The 20,494-nt window shown below is 40.4% G+C and overlaps 1 pseudogene; it reads right to left on the reverse strand.

The window, feature by feature from the left end:
• Positions 1–545: 545 nt before the first annotated feature.
• Positions 546–1,925, reverse strand: LOC100480438 (annotated as a pseudogene).
• Between the last annotated feature and the right edge of the window lie 18,569 nt (positions 1,926–20,494).

Raw genomic sequence — 20,494 nt, forward strand, 5'->3', positions numbered from 1 at the left:
CTCTTTTGTTTGCAGTTTGTGTTTTGGTGAGTTTAATGGCTTTAAATTCATCCATGTTGTTACATGTTTCAGACGTTTGTTTCTTTTTATTGCCAACTGGCATTCCACTGAATGAATACGCACAATGTTTATCATTGTCCTGTTGTCTTCAGCTTTTGACATCTATGAATGTGTTACATATTCATAACAAATCACCACAAAACTTAGTGATCTATCTTAAAATTTTTTTTTCCTCATTAAATTTTTGTTTTAATGGGTCTAAAAATTCTGTGACAGAGTTTTGGTCAAGTTGTTTCCATTAAAAAGTACTGATTTTAAGGACTAATAACTTAAAACTGCCACACACACACACACACACACACACACACACACATAACAAATAGTCCACAAAACAGTCTCCTTTCCTTCTGAAGGTTTTATGATGCACTGTTATTATTAACCAGTCTTTTACTATTAAACTTAAATGGCTAATTGATACAAACAGTTCTGAGACCCTTCTTCTACCACTGATTAAGGCTGGGGGGTGCAGATATTGGAGATAATATTCATTTAGCCTTCCGAGCTTTCTGGGCAGCCTTGATGACCTTGCCAGCTCCAGCTGCCTTCTTGTCCACTGCTTTGATGGTACCCACAGCAACCGTGTGTCTCATGTCACGAACAGCAAAACAGGCCAGAGGAGGAGTCAGAGAGGCTCTCAACACACACAGGCTTGCCAGGAACCGTATCAACGACGGCAGCATCACCAGATTTTAAGAACTTGGGACCATTTTCCAGCCTTTTTCCAGAACGACGACCAATCTTCCCCTTCAGCTCAGCAATCTTGCAAGCCACGTGAGCTGTGTGACGATCCAGCACAGGTGCATACCCAGCACTGATCTGGCCTGGGTGGTTCAGGATAATCACCTGAGCCGTGAAGCCAGCTGCTTCCATGGGTGGGTCATTTTTGCTGTCACCAGCTACATTGCCACGACGAATGTTTTTGACAGATATGTTTCTGACATTGAAGCCCACATTGTCCCTGGGAAGAACCTCGTTCAAAGCTTCATGGTGCATTTCAGCAGACTTTACTTCAGCTGTAGCATTGACTAGAGCAAAGGTGACCATCATGGCAGGTTTAAGGACACCAGTCTCCACTTGGCTCACAGGGACAGCACCAATACCACCAATCTTGTAGATGTCCTGGAGAGGCAGACGCAAGGGCTTGTCAGTTGGATGAGTTGGTGGCAGAATGCAATCCAGAGCTTCGAGCAGTGTGGTTCCCCTGGCGTTCCCATCTTTACGGGTGACTTTCCATCCCTGAACTGAGGCATGTTAGCGCTTGGCTCCAGCACGTTGTCACCATTCCAACCAGAAATTGGCACAAATGCTACTGTGTTGGGCAGTAGCCAATTTTCTTAATGTAGGTGCTGACTTCCTTAACGATTTCCTCGTATCTCTTCTGGCTGTAGGGAGGCTTAGTGGAATCCATCTTGTTAACACCAACGATTAGTTGTTTTATACCCAGTGTGTAAACCAGAAGGGCATGCTCACGATTCTCCCCATTCTTGGAGATACCTGTTTCAAATTCACCAACACAGCAGCAACAATCAGGACAGCACAGTCAGCCTGAGATGTGCCTCAATCATCTTTTTGATTAAGTCTCTGTGTCATGGGGCATCAATGATGGTCACATAATATTTGCTGGTCTCCAGTTTCCACAGGGAGGTATCAATAGTGATACCACGTCCATGTTCAGCTTTCAGTTGATCCAAGACCCAGGCGTACCTGAAGGAGCCTTTTCCCATCTCAGGAGCCTCCTTCTCAATTTTTTCAGTAGTTCTTGTATCGATCCCACCACATCTGTAGATCAGATGACCAGTAGCGGTTGACCTGACAGAACTTGCGTGTCCAATGACGACATCGATGTGAGTCTTGCCTTTTCCCATTTTGGTTTAGGTTGAGTGGTGGTTTTCACGACATTTGTGTTCTGGTGGCACACCTGCTGTGATAAAGAAAACTTAAGTGATTTAAGAAGGAAATACCATTATATCACAGTTTCTGTGGGTGAGGAATTTGGGTCTAGCTCAGCTGGATGCTTCTGCCTGCAGGTCTCTCACACAGCTGTGAGCAAGGTGTCGGCCAGGCTGCTCATTCTCATCTTCACGGTGTTCGGCAGGATTCCATTTCTTGAGGGCTATTGGACTGAGAGCCTCAGTTCCTCTCCGGCTGTTGGTTGGGGACCTCCCTCAATTCCTTGTCATGTGGGCCTCTTCAAAGAGAAGCTCATAATATGCCCAATGGCTTCATCGGAGTAAAGGAGGAAGAGAGTAAGAGAGAGCAAAAATATGAAAACCGGTCTTTTTGAACCTAATCTCAGCAGTGGCATCTCCTCACTTTTGCCATAATCTCTTTGTGTGAGATAACACTAGCTTCAGCCCACACTCAAGGGGAGGGTGTTACATAAAGGCATGAATTCCAGGAGGCGGAGATCACTGGGGTCCATGTGAGAGGTTGCCTTCCACGGACTGCTACGAACATCTGTGTACAAGTCTTTGTGTGGACATGTTTTCATTTCTCTTGGTTAAATACCTAGAAATGGAATTGCTAGCTCATTTGGACAGCTTGTAAGAAATCGTCAGGTAAGTTCCTTTGGTGGCTGTATCATATTACACTCCCACCAGCAATGTGTGAGAGTCCCAGCTGCTCTGCAAGCTTGACAACACCTCGCACTGTGAGTTTTTTCAATTTTGGCCACTGGAATGGATATGAAGTGGTATACTTCTGTGGTTTTAATTTGCATTTCCCTACTGATCAATGACGTCGAGCATCTTTTTATGTGCTTATTGGCCAATTGTAGGTATCTTCTTTTATCTATTCAAATCTTTTGCCCGTTTTCTATTCAGTTGTCTTCTTATTGCTGAATTGCAAGAATTATTTATGTAGTCAATGTCCAAGTCAAAAATATATAATATATATATATATAACATATATATAACATATATACAAACACACACACAGTGTTTGTGTATCTATACATATACACCAACACATACATATACAAATACATATATATGTATTGTTCTGGGAAGTTTAAAGGGCAAAGTTACCACTCTCAAGGCTGGAGGACTTCTCCAGGTTATTAACATGGTTAGAAGACTTTTTCTGTAGCTTCCCTTTATAGCCCTGAGGACAGCCCTCTGAGTTACCAGAGCACGTAGCAGAAAATCTCAGTCTAAAGTAAATTGGAGGTTACCTTTGGGCTGCTAGTCCAGCCAGGGGTCAAGTCTTTTAGGCCTCTCGTTGACTCTCCTCCCGACTCATGGGCTTCTATCAGGCAAATTGTTTCTGTGTCACCGTTTACTCCTCTATAAAATAGCAGTATCAAGCCTGAGGGTCTGAGGCACAATTAAATTAATGTCTGAAATCATTAATTTTGAGAGTGAGCAAGCTAGTACACGTGAAGATTAAAAGGTAGTTATGCCTTGTTGGTTTGATTTTTATTTCTTGTTTAATCATCATTGAACCACAGGGCATTTTTTATTTTCACAAAATTATTTCATGTCTTAGTCATCCTTCACAAAATCATCATTAGATAGAATCACATGGAAGGGAAGGAGGAGGCAGAAGGGGGAAGGGGTGAAGAAGAAGCGAGGAGGGGGTTCCTAAGCAGCTATGTGACTTAGAGGAGTCCCAGAGTCAGTAAGACTTGAAGGGAAGGGCAGACTGTAACCTGGAAGTTTCAGTCTCCTTGGCAGGAATACTGCACTTGTCTTCCTGAAGCCTGGTAGCATCACCACACAGTAGCTGACTGAGAAGATCAGCTATTCAGGTCAGGTGCTTCCTTGGAATGGGGAGCTGGAAAATTCTGGAAGCCTTTCCCTTTTCTATGTCTTACTCTTAAAGCTTGGCACCAGTGGTCACACTGCTTTAAACAACTGTTAAATCAAATAATAATTCTAGTCACCATTTTTTGGGGAAACCTGTGTCTCTGTTCTATCTTCTAGAATCCTCCCCCTACCCACAGGTTTTCTCAAACAGCCTCCTCCTTTGACTCCTGCTTCCCTGCTTAGAACCTTAATAATACCTGGTTAATACCTAATCTAAGGCACTTATCAGCTTCCTCCAGATGGCAAACTTATTTATGCATTTCAAGTCGTTATGTATGGAGTATGGTCATCACAAATCTCTGTCCTTGCAAAGAATATTAACCAGGATTTATTGCATTCTTATTAAGTCTCAGTCATTGTTCTAAGTGCTTAATATGGATTACAACATTTAGTTACCACGACGACCCTATGAAATAGAATTTATTGTACCCTTTATACAGATGAGGAAAAAGGCACAGAAACTTGCCCAGCAGTGGGAGGTGGGAGGCTGGGATTCAGTCTTATTCCAGAGTCTTTAGTCTGCTGTAATACTTTGCCTTCCCAATACAGAGCAAACCCCTGTGTCATCATCACTGAGTTATATAAATACCTATGGACTTACATTAAATGAGAATTTGCAGTAAAGAAGGCAGACCATTTATAACCATTGTATATTTTGACATTCTGGTGACTGCGCCCTGATTTAAAGAAAATAACTGCAAATGAAACATGCAGGAAAATGACGGAGGTGCAAGGGCCAAGTATGGCAGAAAGAACTCTGAAGCTTGGAGGCTGAAATCTGGCTTCAAGTCCCACCCATGAAACTTAGCAGCTTCAAGTCCTCGGATGAGGAATTTGGGCCAGTGAAGCTTCACTCTTCTCATCTGTTGAAGAGAACTAATACTTGTACCCACTTCAAAAGCTTGTCATGAAGATCAAGTGAGGTAAAGTATGGAAAGTGTGTTTTGTAAACTGTAAAGCATTATAAATATTTGCTTTCATTTAAAATAAAATTATAGAAGCTATGCATTTAAAAATTATTTCAAAAAGTGGAAAGGAAAAACGAAAACATGTCCTTCTGATTGAAAATATGATTCTCATTCCAAGAATAGTGACTTGCGAGTCTTCAGCAGGTTTTCTGTTTTACACATCAGATCTCCGGCTCAGTTTCCAACTTAGCCATTAGACCCAGAGTCCAGATGTCAACAGCAGTTTTATTTTAGTGGGGCCATCTGAATATGAATTTTTCTAACTCCCATCTAAGAATCAGTCTTTTAGTCTTAATTTATTTAATCAGAGTCATGTTTAAAGAAAACTACACTCATAGAGAAAAGCCCCACTGTCTATTTGCCCCTTCAGTAAGAAAGTCACCTTGAAAATAGTTTCTTTGGGGGGCGCCTGGGTGGCACAGCGGTTAAGCATCTGCCTTTGGCTCAGGGTGTGATCCTGGCGTGATGGGATCGAGCCCCACATCAGGCTCCTCTGCTATGAGCCTTCTTCTTCCTCCCACTCCCCCTGCTTGTGTTACCTCTCTCGCTGGCTGTCTCTATCTGTGTTAAATAAATAAATAAAATCTTTAAAAAAAAAAAAAAGAAAGAAAATACTTTCTTTGGGCATGGATCTCAAGTAGAAGTTTCCCCCATGAGAGAAGGAGCAAAGAGTAGAAAAGCTGTAACTTTTTTAAAAAAAGACTTTATTCATTTAACAGAGAGAGAGAGCACGAGCACAAGCAGGGGGAGAGGCGGCCAGAGGGAGAAGCAGGCTCCCCGCTGAGCAGGGGGGCCCATGTGGGGCTCGATCCCAGGACACTGGGACCATGACCTGAGCCGAAGGCAGACACTTAAACCAACTCAGCTACCCAGGTGTCCCAAAAAGCTATAACTTTTAAACAGCAATCTCCATCTCTATCAAAAGAATTATTAGGACCAAAATGGCATCCTTTCTACATCAAACAAAATTTATTTTTCTTCAATTTGTTTTCCCCACCAGGAAACTGATCATGTCAGGAACAGCGAAGTGTTAAAGGGAAAGTATATTTAAACTATTGTCAAGTAGCCGGCTCTCCTCTCCTGTGTGGAAGTCTGCTACATGGTAGAGTACACATGAGGGACTAGGAAGAACGAACGGAAAAGTTCAATGAGTTGATAATATGTATGAGAAAAGATGGAGAGAGTTGAGATGGTTAGGTTCAGAGATGAGAAGGCTAAACAGGAAGTTCAACTTTATGAAGCCTCTACCATTTTGTTGTTGTCTATCCTGGGACAACCACTTTGTTTTTGCAGAACTGTGTGCCTCCTGAAAGCCATGGCTCAAGGAAACAACCATCTTGCTCTGAGGCATTATAGACGTGCTGTGTTGTGACATTAGTGCTAAGAATGATGGGGGCCTTAAAATGCAAGAGTAGATACGAAGCCATCTACTGGCTTGAATAATGATTCTGTAATGACTTAATGGATTTCATGTCTAAGTTTGTGTTGTGTCATGTTTGTTACCACAGTATACTGAATACCTACCAAGTGCATAGCGTTTGGGAAATATCATACGTCATTTAGCCATCCATTAAACATATTGAAGGAATATACAAAATGCCAACATTTGTTGAGGGTTTTTATTTATGTTTTTAAAATTTTATATGTAGTAACCCATTTAATGATTGTAATTACTTTGTGGAGTAGGTTCTATTATTATTCCCATTTTATAGATTTAAAACTAGAAAGCTAAATATCTAAAATAACTGCATTACTTAAAAAGCCTAAATTACTTCCCTAAACCCATATAAATAGTAAATGGCATAATCTAGATTCAGACCCAGGTATTCTAGATCTAATGCTTATATTCTTTAAAAAAAAAAAGATTTACTTATTTATTATTTCAGAGAGAGAGAGAGAGAGTCAAGGGAGGAGCAGAGGGAAAGGGAGAGAGAAGATTCAAGCAGACTCCCCTCTCAGGGCAGAGCCCAATGTGGGGCTCCATCTCACAACCCTGAGATCATGACTGAGCTGAAACCAAGAGTCAGATGCTTAACCCACTGAGCACCCAGTGACCCCTAACACCTGTACTCTTATCTATTCAGCTATATATGATTTTCTAAAAAGTGTATAGGTAGTCATTTAAAATTTTACAACCAGAATTTGATAAAATGCAGATGAATAGTAAATGTTCTGAAAGCTGATATTAATAATTTTGAGGAAAGAATCTGTGAATTATCTTTTTCATAACCAACAATTACCTCTTTCTTTCTCTTTTTCCCCAATAACCTTTGTGATTCTTGTTTTACTTGTGAGACATAGTCTTTGTGTTTTGAAACAAAACATCCTATGCTCTTTAGTTATGTTATGTTAAAGGGTAGCAATGTCTATCACTGCAAATGTCATTGAACTTGGGAGTGTTATGGACTTGGTGGAGACGGCTCTGGTCCTACTATAAAACCATAGTAGGCACATGACTTCCTGGAATAATAGGATCTAGAGATAAGGCCTCGAGGAACATCCTTATAGATAGGAATTCAAAATAGTCGTAATAAATTGTGAGATAACTCAGTTCTATCTTCTTTTAGAGATCCTTTCACTTTCCCACTATGGTAGTCTGTGAATTTTACCCATCTTGACTTCCTTGAGCTGTTAAAACAGTATCAAGGGGGAAAACAGGCAAACCATATAAAATATAAGCAGATGTCCAACAAAACCAGAAATCCGCATTATGTCATATATGTTCAAGTTCCTTGTTTGTTTGAGGAATGAAATAAAATTTCATGAATACAATTGTAATCCCTTGAACTTTTCTGTACTCCTAATTCCCTTCCTCCTTTCCCAAAGTGAACGCTGTCACAAATATGGTATGTATCTTTTAGATCTATGTTTTCAATTTTTTTTTCTGTTTTTATATGTAATAATGAACAATATATACAATCTTCTGATTTTAAAAAAGATTTTATTTATTTATTTGTCAGAGAGAGAGAGAGCAAATGGAGGGAGCGGCAGGCAGAGGGAGAGGGAGAAACGGGTTCCTCACTGAGCAGGGGCCCCAATGCAGGGCTCAATCCGAGGACCCTGGGATCATGACCTGAGTCGAAAGCAGATGCTTAACCGACTGAGCCACCCAGGTGTCCCAACAATCTTCTGATTTTTAACACTTTACATAAATATTATACATATCTCTTTGCCCTTCCCTCTTTAAATATTACTCATCATGATGATATAATAGAATTCATTCATTTTAACTGCTATATGAGATTACCGCATGATTAAAACACATTTTATTAATGCATTTCCTTGACCATGGAAAACATGATACATCTAATTTCTCTCTTTTTAAAAAAAATTGTGCTTATAAACAACTTTGCCCTGATTTTTTATCCTTTTGTATACGAAGGAACTTTTCTAGAGTATATAGTTAGAAATGGGTATGCTGGGGAATAAGATATGTGCAGTTTAAATCTTACTAAAAATGGGCAAATTGTTATCTAAAGTGGCTGATCTAATTTACACTCCTATCATAGATACATGAAAACTCTTGTTTACCCACCAATACTCAGATTTTTAAGATTTTGTCAATGTGATGGATATAAAGTGGTATCTCAGAACCAAACTTCATTTTAAAGTGAATATAAAACCACCACACAATCAGCACTATTAATTATATTTACAAAGCACTATGAAGCAAGAAGTTAGAATTCAATTCTGTCTTGCTCAGGTTTTCCCATGCTTTGCATTCCGATGATTTTTGGCAAACTATACAGAGGTATATTAATTCTCTGCTAAAAACATGTGTAAGTGACTATTCAGCTAGAAGTAGTGGTAAACAATATAGGATAGAACTTAAAATGTTTCAGATGGAATAAAGTAAAATATGTTCTTTGTAGAAACATTAGAAAATGCAGAATACAATGAGGAGGAAAACAGAAAACCTTCCATCCCAAATAAGCACTGAGAGCATTTGTCAGGTGTTTTTTTTTGTTTTGTTTTTTTGTTTCTTTTTTTTTTCCTACCAATATAATACACGCAAGGTTGTTGATTTTTTCCTCACAAAATTTGTGTTATGAGCATGTTCTTTTTAAATCTATATTTTCAATTGAACAATGAATGTATTGTGAGCACTTCCCATTTCATTAAGTTGTTTTATAAAACATTGTCTCTAATGACTTCATACTTCTCCAAAAGGTGCAGGTAACATATTTTATGTAATGCGTCCTCTAGTTTTAGACATCTCTGCTTTTCTTTAGGATAAGTTTCTAGAAGTGGCATTCCTGGGTTAAAGGCATGAATGGTTTAAAGAAGGAGCTGGCAACCTTTTTCTGCAAAGAGCCAGTAAATAGTTTAGGCTTTGTGGGACATATGTCTCCGTCATAGCTGTTGTAACATGAAAGCAACCATAGATGATATGTAAACGCATAAGCACGGCTGTGTTCCAGTAAAACTTTATATGAACACTGACATTTGAATTGTGTGCAGTTTTCACATGTCACAAAAAGTTTTTTTTTCAATTTTTTAAACCATTTAAAAATGTAGAAACCATTCTTAACTTGTGGGCTGTCACAGAAACAGTGGCGGCTGTGGCTTGCCAAAGATCTTGGTCTCAGATTCAATTAGAATATCAGAACTGGATGAACCCTTATGAATGAATTAGTACAAGTTTTTCCTTTAAATATCAGAAAGTGAGGGCTAGAGCACGTAATTGACTAAGTTGTCTGCATTATTCATGTACACATAGAGCATTAATACTACATGTCAGAGGAAAATAATTTCATTACCTAATTGGAAAGAACAACAATCCCAAAACACTTAAACAGATATTACCAACTAAATAAAGGGCGCGCAGGATTTCTCTGTTATTTCTTACGACTGCATGTGAATCTACAATTATCTCAAGGAAAATTTCAATTAAAAAATAGATATGTTTAAGCGAAAGAAAATCAAATTTTCTGGAAGCCACATCCTGCTGTAGGAAGAAATCAGGAAGCAATCTTTCCCTAAATAGCATTTCAAAATGTTTCATTAGCAATCATTTAATTTCTTGATATAGAAACCAATGCCTGTAAAATTTAATGACATAGACATCACAATACCAAAGCCAGTGCCAAACAAATTCGCGTGTACTTAGAAATAAATATGCCACAGAGCTTGCAATGTTCTGTATGCATTCAGCTTTATGAAATCTGTTACAGGGAAGTTTTACAGCTAACTCTTTGTTTTTTGGGTTTTTTTTTTTTTAGATTTTATTTATTTATTTTTTGGAGGGAGGAGTAGAGGGGAGGGAAAGGGACAAGCAGACTCTGTCCTGAGTGTGGAACGTGGGGCTTGATCCCAGGACCCTGAGATCATGACCTGAACCAAAATCAAGAGTCGGACACTTAAACAACCGAGTCACCCAAGTGTCCCACAGCTATGAGCCACCCAGGAACCCCCTGCCCCCCCACAACTGACTCTTGTCCTTAAGGATAAACCTGGTCAACGAGGCCCACTCTTAGGGCTCTTGGAGGCAGCAGGGATATCTCTGCACCGTCTTCACTAGTATACTAGCAGTCCCATCACAATACTGCTTTGCACTGCAACAGAACACTCTGTGACTAGTCATAACGGGGCCCACCCCAGGCCAAGCCATCTGTCATGGAAATAAAATATCAGATACCTCCTCACTTTTGGTGAGTCTCTTGTAGAACATGTAGGCCTGTATTGGAGCTCCTAATGGTCAAATATAGTTTGGAATTTTAAAATAACACATCAAGGTAGGAAGAGCACTGTGGGGTTGGGGACTTCTTAGCATCCAACAGCACAGATTTCACTCTATCCCCTTCTTTTTTAACATGTGCCTCTGTGTTCAACTGCGCCTCTCATTCCCTCAGTGCAGACAACCTCTGTTTTGTTTTCTCCAGAACAGTGCTGTCCCACTGCACTTTCTACAATGATGGAAGTGCTCTGTACCATCTATTAAGAGAGTCACCAGCCGCACGAGTCTTTTGAGCACCTAAAATGTGGCTGGTGGAACTGAGGATGTTTAATTTTATTTGATTCTGCATCATTTTAGTTAGTTAAAATTTAAATTTAATTAGCCACATCTGGCTAGTGGCTACCCCATTGGACAGCTCAGCTCTGGAAAATTAACCTCCAGCTGAAGTGGGGTAAATGCAGTTTCCGAGGCGCTTACACAGCTTTGATCCCATCTTGTTTATTCCAGGCTTACTTCTTTGCCCCATTTCTGGAAACAGCTAGTGACACGTGTTTGTGGGAATGTGCGAGATTCTGTGGTATAAATTGCCTGGGTTCTCAGATTTCCTACTGCAGGCTCAGTATTATGGGTGGAATTGTGTCCTCCCAAATTTCCTAGGTTGGAGTCCTTCCTCTTGTATCTCAGAATGTGACCTTATTTAGAAACAGGGTCTTTGTAGATGTAATTAGTTAAGATGAGGTCATTAGGATGGGCCCTAATCCAATATGGCTGGTGTCCTTATAGAAAGGGGTTATTTGTACTTAGGGATGTGGACATAGGGAAAATACCATGTGAAGCTGAAGGCAGAGGTTGGGTGATGCTTCCACCAGCCAAGGAACACAAAGCTTGCCAGCAAACGGCCAGAAGCTGGGGGAGAGGCATGGGACAGATTCTCCTTCACAGCCCTCAGAAGGAACCCACCCTATCCACGCACCATGGACTTTGGGCCTCCAGAGCTGTGCAAAATAAATTTCTGTTATTCAAGCCACCCACTTTTTGGCACCCACTTTTTGGCACTTTTTTGGCACTGTTACAGTAGCCCTAGGAAACTAAGACCCTCGGGTTCAGTTTTCTCCTCTCTGACCCTCGTCCTGCTTTTGTTGCATTTGTCTTTCCTCCCATTCTCCACATCTCTGTGGGCATAGGCCTTAAAAAAACAAAAACCTTCACTGCCATGTAAATGAGGATTTCGGAAGGGTGAGACTATTCGTTTGCCATTTTTCCTGTAAGTCTAGATTTAAAAAATTCTCCACCCACCCCAGTTTTGGATTAAAAAAAATCTTATTTGCAAGCATAAGCCCTTCTTTCCCCTCTCAGTATTTCCTTAGAGAAACAAGATGCCCTTGTTGAGAAAACAAATTAAAATTTCTCCCAAGGGGCTCAGTGCTGGTTGGCGGAAGAAAAGCAAATCATTTTTAGTGGAGACATGTCTCCACTAACATCTTTACTTTGTTTAAAATAGATGAAGGAAGTCAAAACTCCAGATGCATGGGGGTGGAGGGGACGTGGGAGAGAGTGGATATTCACGTTTGCCTGGAGAAGATGCTGTATCACCCAGGAAGGAGGCTGGGACCTATAAATCTCATAAACGATTGTGCGCTGTCTGTTTAGACAGCAATTACACAGAGTTGGGAGTCAGGAAGAAAAGCAAGAAGGTGACAGGCATATATTTATAAACTATTTGATGGAGGCAGGATTCCAGATTGAATAAGAACTAACTGAGTGAGTGGCTCAGATTCCATCTTTGGGATTTCAACAATCATAGCAGCAACAATTCCCCAGGTTGGAATTGACGGAAGTTCTTCTTTCACATTTTATTTTATTATTTTATTTTTAAAAAGATTTATTTATTTATTTATTTATTTATTTATTTATTTATTTATTTTGAGAGAGAGAGAGAGCATGAGCAAGGGGAGGGGCAGAGGGAGAGAATCTTCAAGCAGATCCCCGCTGAGCGCATAACCCATGAGATCATGACCTGAGCCAAAACCAAGAGTCGGACGTTTAACCGACCTGGCGCCCCTTATTTTACATTTTAAAAATGAAAATTCATGAAGGATTAAAGTAATTTTCTTTGTTCCCATTTCCCACACGGCCAACTTTATTTTTATTTATTTTTATGTTTTTGCCAATTTTGTCTAAATAAATACCATTACCTTTTATACCAACTTCTGAATAATAGTAATACTAAAAGGTTAGAGTAATTGAACATTACTATGTGATAACATTTCAGTTATCCACTGCTGAGTAGCAAACCCACACAAGTATAGTGGTTTCGAACAACATGAATTATTATTTCCCACGATTTGACTATTGGATGGGCAGCTGTTCCCAGAAAGGGCCTGCTTAGAATGTCCCAGGTGGCTGCATTCAGCCGGCAGACTGGCAGGGGGCTAGCTCAGCAGAAGCTCTTAACCAGGGCATCTCAGCTCTCCGGGTGGCTAACTTGGGCTTCCTCCTAGCATGGCAGTCCAAGGGGAATCATTTAATAGCAAAAAGGTAGAAACTGCCAGTCCTCGTACGGCCCACGCTTAGACGTCCCAGAATATCATTTTCACTTCAGTCTCTCCATCTGAAGTAAGTCACACAGAAAATTTTGGTCGATTGCAATACTTGCTGAGGTCGTCTCTAATGAGATTTCAGGAGGTTCACTACAAATTCATGTGCCAATTTTTATTACTCTTAATAGGGAAAAAGCATTCTGAGTCAATAATTCTGGAGATTTTTTAGAAGTATATTTTAAAAGTGTGTCAGCCAAATTAATAGTTTTCACAGCAATAGCTGAACATGCCACTTACATCCCACCAGAGTTTAAAAAAAAAATGCCTTCATGCAAATTATAGAAACTAGAAAAATAAAGTCGGCAGGACAGGACAGCCCCGATTCAAGGGAAGGGGAACTCGACTGCACTACTTGGGGCCAGGAGTGGCTGGTGTGCACAGGGGTGGGAGGGACCATTGGGAGGCTGTCCACCACAGACACGCATGGCGCTGCTTGCTTTAAATGTGTCATCTTGATTAGTCCTCACATAACCCTATCAGATAATTATTCTTATTGCCACTTAGTAGTGACAAACCCGACACTACCTGTCTCAAATCGTTTAATGCCCAACCAAAGTCAGGGCTTCCCCCAGGCCAAGTATCTTAGCCTTTCACCAATTGAACGTGAAAAGAACTCCCGCTCTAGTTAGAGAGCTATGGGTCTGAATCTGACTCCATTACTTGCTTGCAGAATCTCTTAGCTTTTAGTCGAGAGCACTTCATCTGTGAAGTGGGAATCGTAGAGTCTTGCTTAAAGGGTTCTGGCAATATAACATATAAACCAAATATATAGTTGAAGGAACTGGAATGCTAGGAAAGAAGGCCAGTGGTTTTAAACATGAGGATTTATGAATCAAGAATACTTTTATATGTCTTTCACTAGCATTTCTGTTAATGAATGATAGCCATTGTTTATAAAAAGGACAAAAAAAAAAATTGAGAGTGGTTTAGAAAGTCTGTCCCAGTTATCTATTGCTTTATATTAAGCCGTTCCAAATTTCCATGGCTTAAAAGAATAGTTTGTTCTTCCTCACAGATCTGTGGATTTCCTGGGTTAAGAATTCCTTAAGGATTTATTGCTGTGGTTGTCTTTGGAAGATACAGTCTGCCACCAAGTGCTGTCTAGATTCCTCATTATTAACATCCCGAAGTGGCTTTTCTAATGAGCCCTTCCCTGTTGTCTCACCTTCGTGATTTTGGCAGATTCCACAGCCTGGAATATCTCTGACCAGGAAAGCCTTCTGAGAACACAGGTGTCCTCCTGTGTTCTGATGTCACAGTGACCAATCCACTTCAGATGCCTACAGAGATTCATGGAAAAGCCTGGCTGACTGACTCCTGCTTCAGAAATCTGCTCCCAATGCCCTGTGTGTCCTTGGGAAACTGTCTCAGCCTTCCTGAACTTCATCTTGTTTCTTTGGAAAACTGGGAAAGAGAGGTTGGACTAGATGATCTCTAAAGGAATTTCCATAGCTGACGTGCTATGATTTTTTTTTTATATTGTTAGGCAGCACCAGGTGATGCATGGAAGTGTTGAATCACTATATTGCACACCTGAAACTAATATGATACTGTATGTTAACTACACTGGAATTTGAATAGAGACTTAAAAAAATCATTAGGCACTATACAAGATATTTCACAACCTAATTTTTGTTAGATCCTCAAAGGTTAGGAAAATATATACTGACAATAATACCCTACCACAGAAACATACACACAGTATAAATTGGGGTCTCGGGTTTTATGGCACCTGAACCACTTTGTAATTTGTGCTACTTTAATTTGATAGAAAATACCAGAATAATATATATATGAGGAAATAAGATGACTTATAATGGTCTCCCTCTAATGCTGAAGTCTGAATTCCATGAGAGTCTGACTTACATCAGAGACTATTTTAAAGAGTTTTTAAAAATACTAAATTATAATCAGTTTTATAGAGCAGCAGCGCAAGAATGATAGTATTGTCCCTTCTGTGCTACAAGCCATTTTGTAGACGGGGAAATAAGGAGCTAAAAAGAGACATTTTGCTAGGAGTATTAGGCCTGGCTACGTTTAGGAGAGAACAGTCAAAATAATGATGAGCTTAGAAATGACAGTAAATGAGCAGTTGAAGTAACTGGAATGCTGGCTTGGAGAATTTAGGGAACTATACTGTCATCAAAGATTTAAAGGGATGTCATATGCTGGGAAAGACAATTTGAATAGCTTCCCTGATAGAACTAGGTAGCAGTTACTAAGTTACAATGTAAATACAGTGTAAAGACTTGAGGTTAACATAAGACATCTTCCAATCATTCCATCCTATATTCAGGGCTGATGCTTCTGAAACAGTGACATTTCCATTACTCAAAATGCTTAAACAGAAGCCAGATAGCATCTTGGAGGAGACGTGGCAGGAGCAGTTTAGGCAAACTACTGAAATACAGGGTGGACATGGGCCTGGATGACTCTGGGAGGGTTTTCAACTTCAGATTTCTGTCTTTTTTTTTTTTTCCCCCAATGACATTCTAAGGTTCCTAATAGTGCTAAGATTCTACCAAGCAGCACATGGGGAAAATACCTCTAACAAAGGTTCATGCCAATGTCTCAGAAAAACATTAAGATTCCAGTTGCTGAATGTTCTAAGTCCAGGAGTTCGGATGATGCACAGAAAGGAAGGATGAATAATTCATCAGCTTATGAGAAAATGTTTAGCCCTACTGGTAATAAAAGAATGCAAATTTAAATATCCACGAGATATAATTTTTCATTAAATTGGTGAGGTAAGAAAAATGAAACACTATTTTTTTAGTAGTACACTATTTTAATGAAGGTACAGTGAGCAGTGAGTCTTGACGTGACTGGTGAAAATACAATTTTTTATTTTTTTAAAAGATTTTATCTATTTATTTGAGAGAGAGAGTGTGTGTGCACATGAGCAGGGGGAGGGGCAGAGGGAGCGGGAGAAGCAGACTCCCTCCTGAGCAGGGAGCTGGACTCGGGGCTTGATCCCAGGACCCTGGAATTATTACCTGAGCTGAAGGCAGATGCTTAACCAACTGAGCCACCCAGGTGCCCTGAAAATATAATTTGTTTAGACTTTCCAAGAAGCAGATTAACAATGTGTATCCAAAACTTTCAAAATCTTGAAGCCACTCTATATGAATATTTGGTTATATTAAAGAATTATTATTATTATTATTATTAGATGTAATTATGGTGTTATAGTTAAGGTAACAAGCAAAAAGCCTTTTTTATATTTTAGAATACATATTGAGGTGTTTACAGATGAAATGACGTCTAGAATTTGTTTCAAAATTATCCACTGGAGAGTGATGTGTTTGCATAGGAGAGCAGATGAAAAACGAGTGGTTATATATTAATCATTATTGAAGCTGGGAAGTGGTGACATGGGGATTCATTTTGCTATTTTCTCCGTTCTTTATGTGTGTAAAAATTTCCATAATAAAAAGCAAAAACAACAAAAATAAAACCATTTCACATCCTCTGACCCAAATAATTTTCCATTTAGGAATATATCCTGATGAAATAATCTGAATGTCATACAAAGTTTTATGCATGAAAGTGATTTCTAAATGCTCCCAGCTTCACTATTCTGCAGCGTCCCTCACCGCTGTAAACCAGTGGCGACCCATTGCTGTCAGGATTAAAACCAAGAACTTGAACCCATCTGCAGGGTTTTGGATCATCTGGCCCCCGCTTACCTTGGCTTGCCAGGTGCCCCAAAGGACCCTGGGACCCACCACTTTGGGCTTCTCTCAGGGAATACCCTCTCCCGCCCATCACCCTCCTTTAGGTCAACTCCTACTCCTACTTCAGGACCCAGGTCAATCCTGCTTGTTCGGGAAGTATTGCTGCCCTCCCTAGATGGGCTTAGACCCTCTGTCATATGCTCTCACAGCACAACTTATTCCTCTTTTGGAGCCCTCCTTTCAATTCAAATGAAGTAACTGATCAGATAATTACATACTAGCTGCTTAATGACCTCCCACCCCTATCAGTGACCTCTACCCTCTTCCTGTGTCTTCTAGAATTCCCCAATATAGCAGGAATTTAATAATTACGGATTGAATCCATTAACTCATAAAAATAATACCAACCTAATTCAGCCAACCAAACTCTGTGATTAACTTTCACTCCTTGGTTGTATTTCTGAGCGTTAAATCGGAATGGCAGATTTTTAACTTTGCAAAGGCAATGGTAGGATGAGAAGCTTAATTTAGGAAAGGTGCCTCCTCCTCGTTTCTAGACTTCTGATGGTAAATATATTTTAGAACTAGTGGGTGCCTCCCTTGCCTTATGAGAAAACCACATCTCCGATGTCCCCCAAACAGAAATCACCTTCATTCGATAGGACCACTTTGCACAGTGCCGCTGACAGAGTAGAGAAGAACTTCAAAATGACAGCACCTTGTCAGGGAATACATGCCTGAGAGAGATGAAGTAATTAGGAGTGACAAAGAGAGAGCTTCGAATTGCACAGTGTGAGTCTGACTTTTATTTCATTAGCTCAGGAATATATGTTCTAGGGGCAGCTGCATTCTCTTAGGGCTTCTGGTCTAAGATAATGAGGTCAACAAATTTTACTCAAGGAGAGATGTTCCTGTTAATTAGGTACTGAGTGGGACTTTGCTGTGCTCCATATTCAATTAATTTAATTTCCAGAACTAAAGAGTCTACTTCCTGGCTCGCTCACTTTTGTAATCTAGACAATGGAAATAGGAGGCAATAGAAAACACGTCATCTCTAAATTCTACTGCAAATCCTAGGGTTCACATAAGAACGCTGGCTCATTTTTTAAAGAGTCCAGGCCAGAATGCCCCTCAAACTGACTTTGTCTGATTGTGCCTCACAATTAGATTCAGATGAAACAGTTCTTGGTAGAAATTCTATATAGATGCTGGCAGGAGACCCATGATGTCATTTAGGTCTCTACCCCCATCTCCCACGCCGCTACACTCATGCTTTAAAAATAGACAACACTCAAGCAACTCTGTAAGGCTAAGCCTCTGGGAATTCAAATGGACAGCTTTTTCTTCCTTTATATTCTGACTGGGCCAGATACTCAAAGATTTTGTTCATTTCTTTTTTTTTTAATGATTTTTTATTATATTATGTTAGTCATCATACAGTACATCCCCGGATTCTGATGTAAAGTTCAATGCTTCATTAGTTGAGTATAACACCCAGTGCACCATGCAATACGNAATGCTTCATTAGTTGAGTATAACACCCAGTGCACCATGCAATACGTGTCCTCCTTACTACCCAGCACCGGTTTATCCCAATCCCCCACCCCCCTCCCCTCTGAGGCCCTCAGTTTGTTTCTCATAGTCCATAGTCTCTCATGCTTCATTCCCCCTTCTGATTACCCCCCCCTTTCTTTATCCCTTTCTTCCTGTTCATTTCTGAATAAACAAAAATCTGGACTCATCACTGGCATAGTTTCTCAATTAAACACCATAAACCTTGGTTAGAGACCCTGGACATGGTCCCCATAACGGCTCCAAAGCACTTTTAAAAACTTCCCTGAACAGGGAGTCAATACTTTGTTCGGTAGAATTGCCCAAAGGGAAATATTAGACAAAGAAAAAAGATACATGGACAGATGGACATTCTCAACGTAGAGCAGTTTTCTTGTTTATCAGAGTGATATTATTTGCATTCATTCATTCATACATTCAAATAATTATTGAGCCAAGCACTGTTCTAAGTGCTGGGTTCTAGCTATGAACTGAACCAACAAATCATCCTTCTCCTCCTACTCTAACAAAATTTTTGCCTCTTTTTTAAAAAAGTAAATGTTTGTGACAGATTAAAGATGTTTCCTTTTCAAAATGAAACATTGCTATTTCTGGACTTAGATAAATAAGGACATAGTAAAAAAAAAACTCCTGGAAGGATGGCCAGAAAGTTGGTCCTTTTTAGCTTTACCCATGAAAAGGCAGGTGTTTNGACAAAATTTTTGCCTCTTTTTTTAAAAAGTAAATGTTTGTGACAGATTAAAGATGTTCCTTTTCAAAATGAAACATTGCTATTTCTGGACTTAGATAAATAAGTACATAGGAAAAAAAAACTCCTGGAAGGATGGCCAGAAAGTTGGTCCTTTTTAGCTTTACCCATGAAAAGGCAGGTGTTTTCAGGGTTCATACTTACTTGATTGGCGTTTTTCTGTGTTTTTCCTGTGTTACCATGTTTCTGTGTGGCCATGAACTTAGAGTTTTGTTACCTGAAAAACAATAAAGCTCTGCCCCAGGTGAGGTCTCCAAAGCCCAGGTATGCTGACCTGAGGCTGAGCGGTGTGGATTAAAGGAAAACCCTGGTATTCACAGGGGGCTGGAGGGACAAGGGCTAGCTTTGAAGCAAGGGCTTTCTCTGGAGACCCTGTGGAAGTGGAGAGAAAAGGAAGGGTGCAGAGAGAGAGAAATGTGGTCAGGCACTAGTTTAGGTGAATACCACTAAGATGCCCCTTAAATTTTTATTTCANGCCCTGTGGAAGTGGAGAGAAAAGGAAGGGTGCAGAGAGAGAGAGAAATGTGGTCAGGCACTAGTTTAGGTGAATACCACTAAGATGCCCCTTAAATTTTTATTTCAATTTGTCAATGAGCTACTATCTTTATCTTTGTTGAACAACGGAAAGCATGAAGATACCCTAGTTGAGCTATGTATTTCCTCACTTTCTGAGAAAATTCTAGCATGGAATAGGGAGAGAAGGTGTAAACCACATTACTCCCTAGGGCTCAGTTCCATTTACCCTCCCAGAACCCCCATGAGAGAGAGTCAGGAGACTCNTCCTAGTTGAGCTATGTATTTCCTCACTTTCTGAGAAAATTCTAGCATGGAATAGGGAGAGAAGGTGTAACCACATTACTCCCTAGGGCTCAGTTCCATTTACCCTCCCAGAACCCCCATGAGAGAGAGTCAGGAGACTCATGGAGAATAAGGACCTGCGCTGAGCAAGCCTGGGGAAATTTCAAGTGTGCGTCCTCATCAGATACAAAGGGGAGCCAGCACGAGGAGAGGGGAGTCAGTGTGGCGATCATCGATTTGAACTGTTAGCTCACCTTGGAAGGTGTCTCAGTCAACAACTGCACCTGAGGACGTATCCTGAGCACCTGCATTGGGCCGGACCCCTAGCTGAGCTGGGGTCTATGGTGCTGAGGTGTGTGCCCTGCCCCCGTGGAACTTCCGTTCCTGGANGTGTGCCCTGCCCTCGTGGAACTTCCGTTCCTGGAAAGGGGACAGACGATGCGTGGGTATGACATAAATGGACAATTGTGAATGTTTAAAATATGGGAGCCAAGCGAGGGACAAGGAACTACCGAGCACCATCAAGGAGGCCTCTGAAGCAAGACCATCAGGGCGAGATGAGAGTCGGGTTAAAGGGTGGGGGTGAGC

The sequence above is a fragment of the Ailuropoda melanoleuca genome, chromosome 6 (genome assembly GCF_002007445.2).
Source record: "Ailuropoda melanoleuca isolate Jingjing chromosome 6, ASM200744v2, whole genome shotgun sequence".
Taxonomy (NCBI): Eukaryota; Metazoa; Chordata; class Mammalia; order Carnivora; family Ursidae; genus Ailuropoda; species Ailuropoda melanoleuca.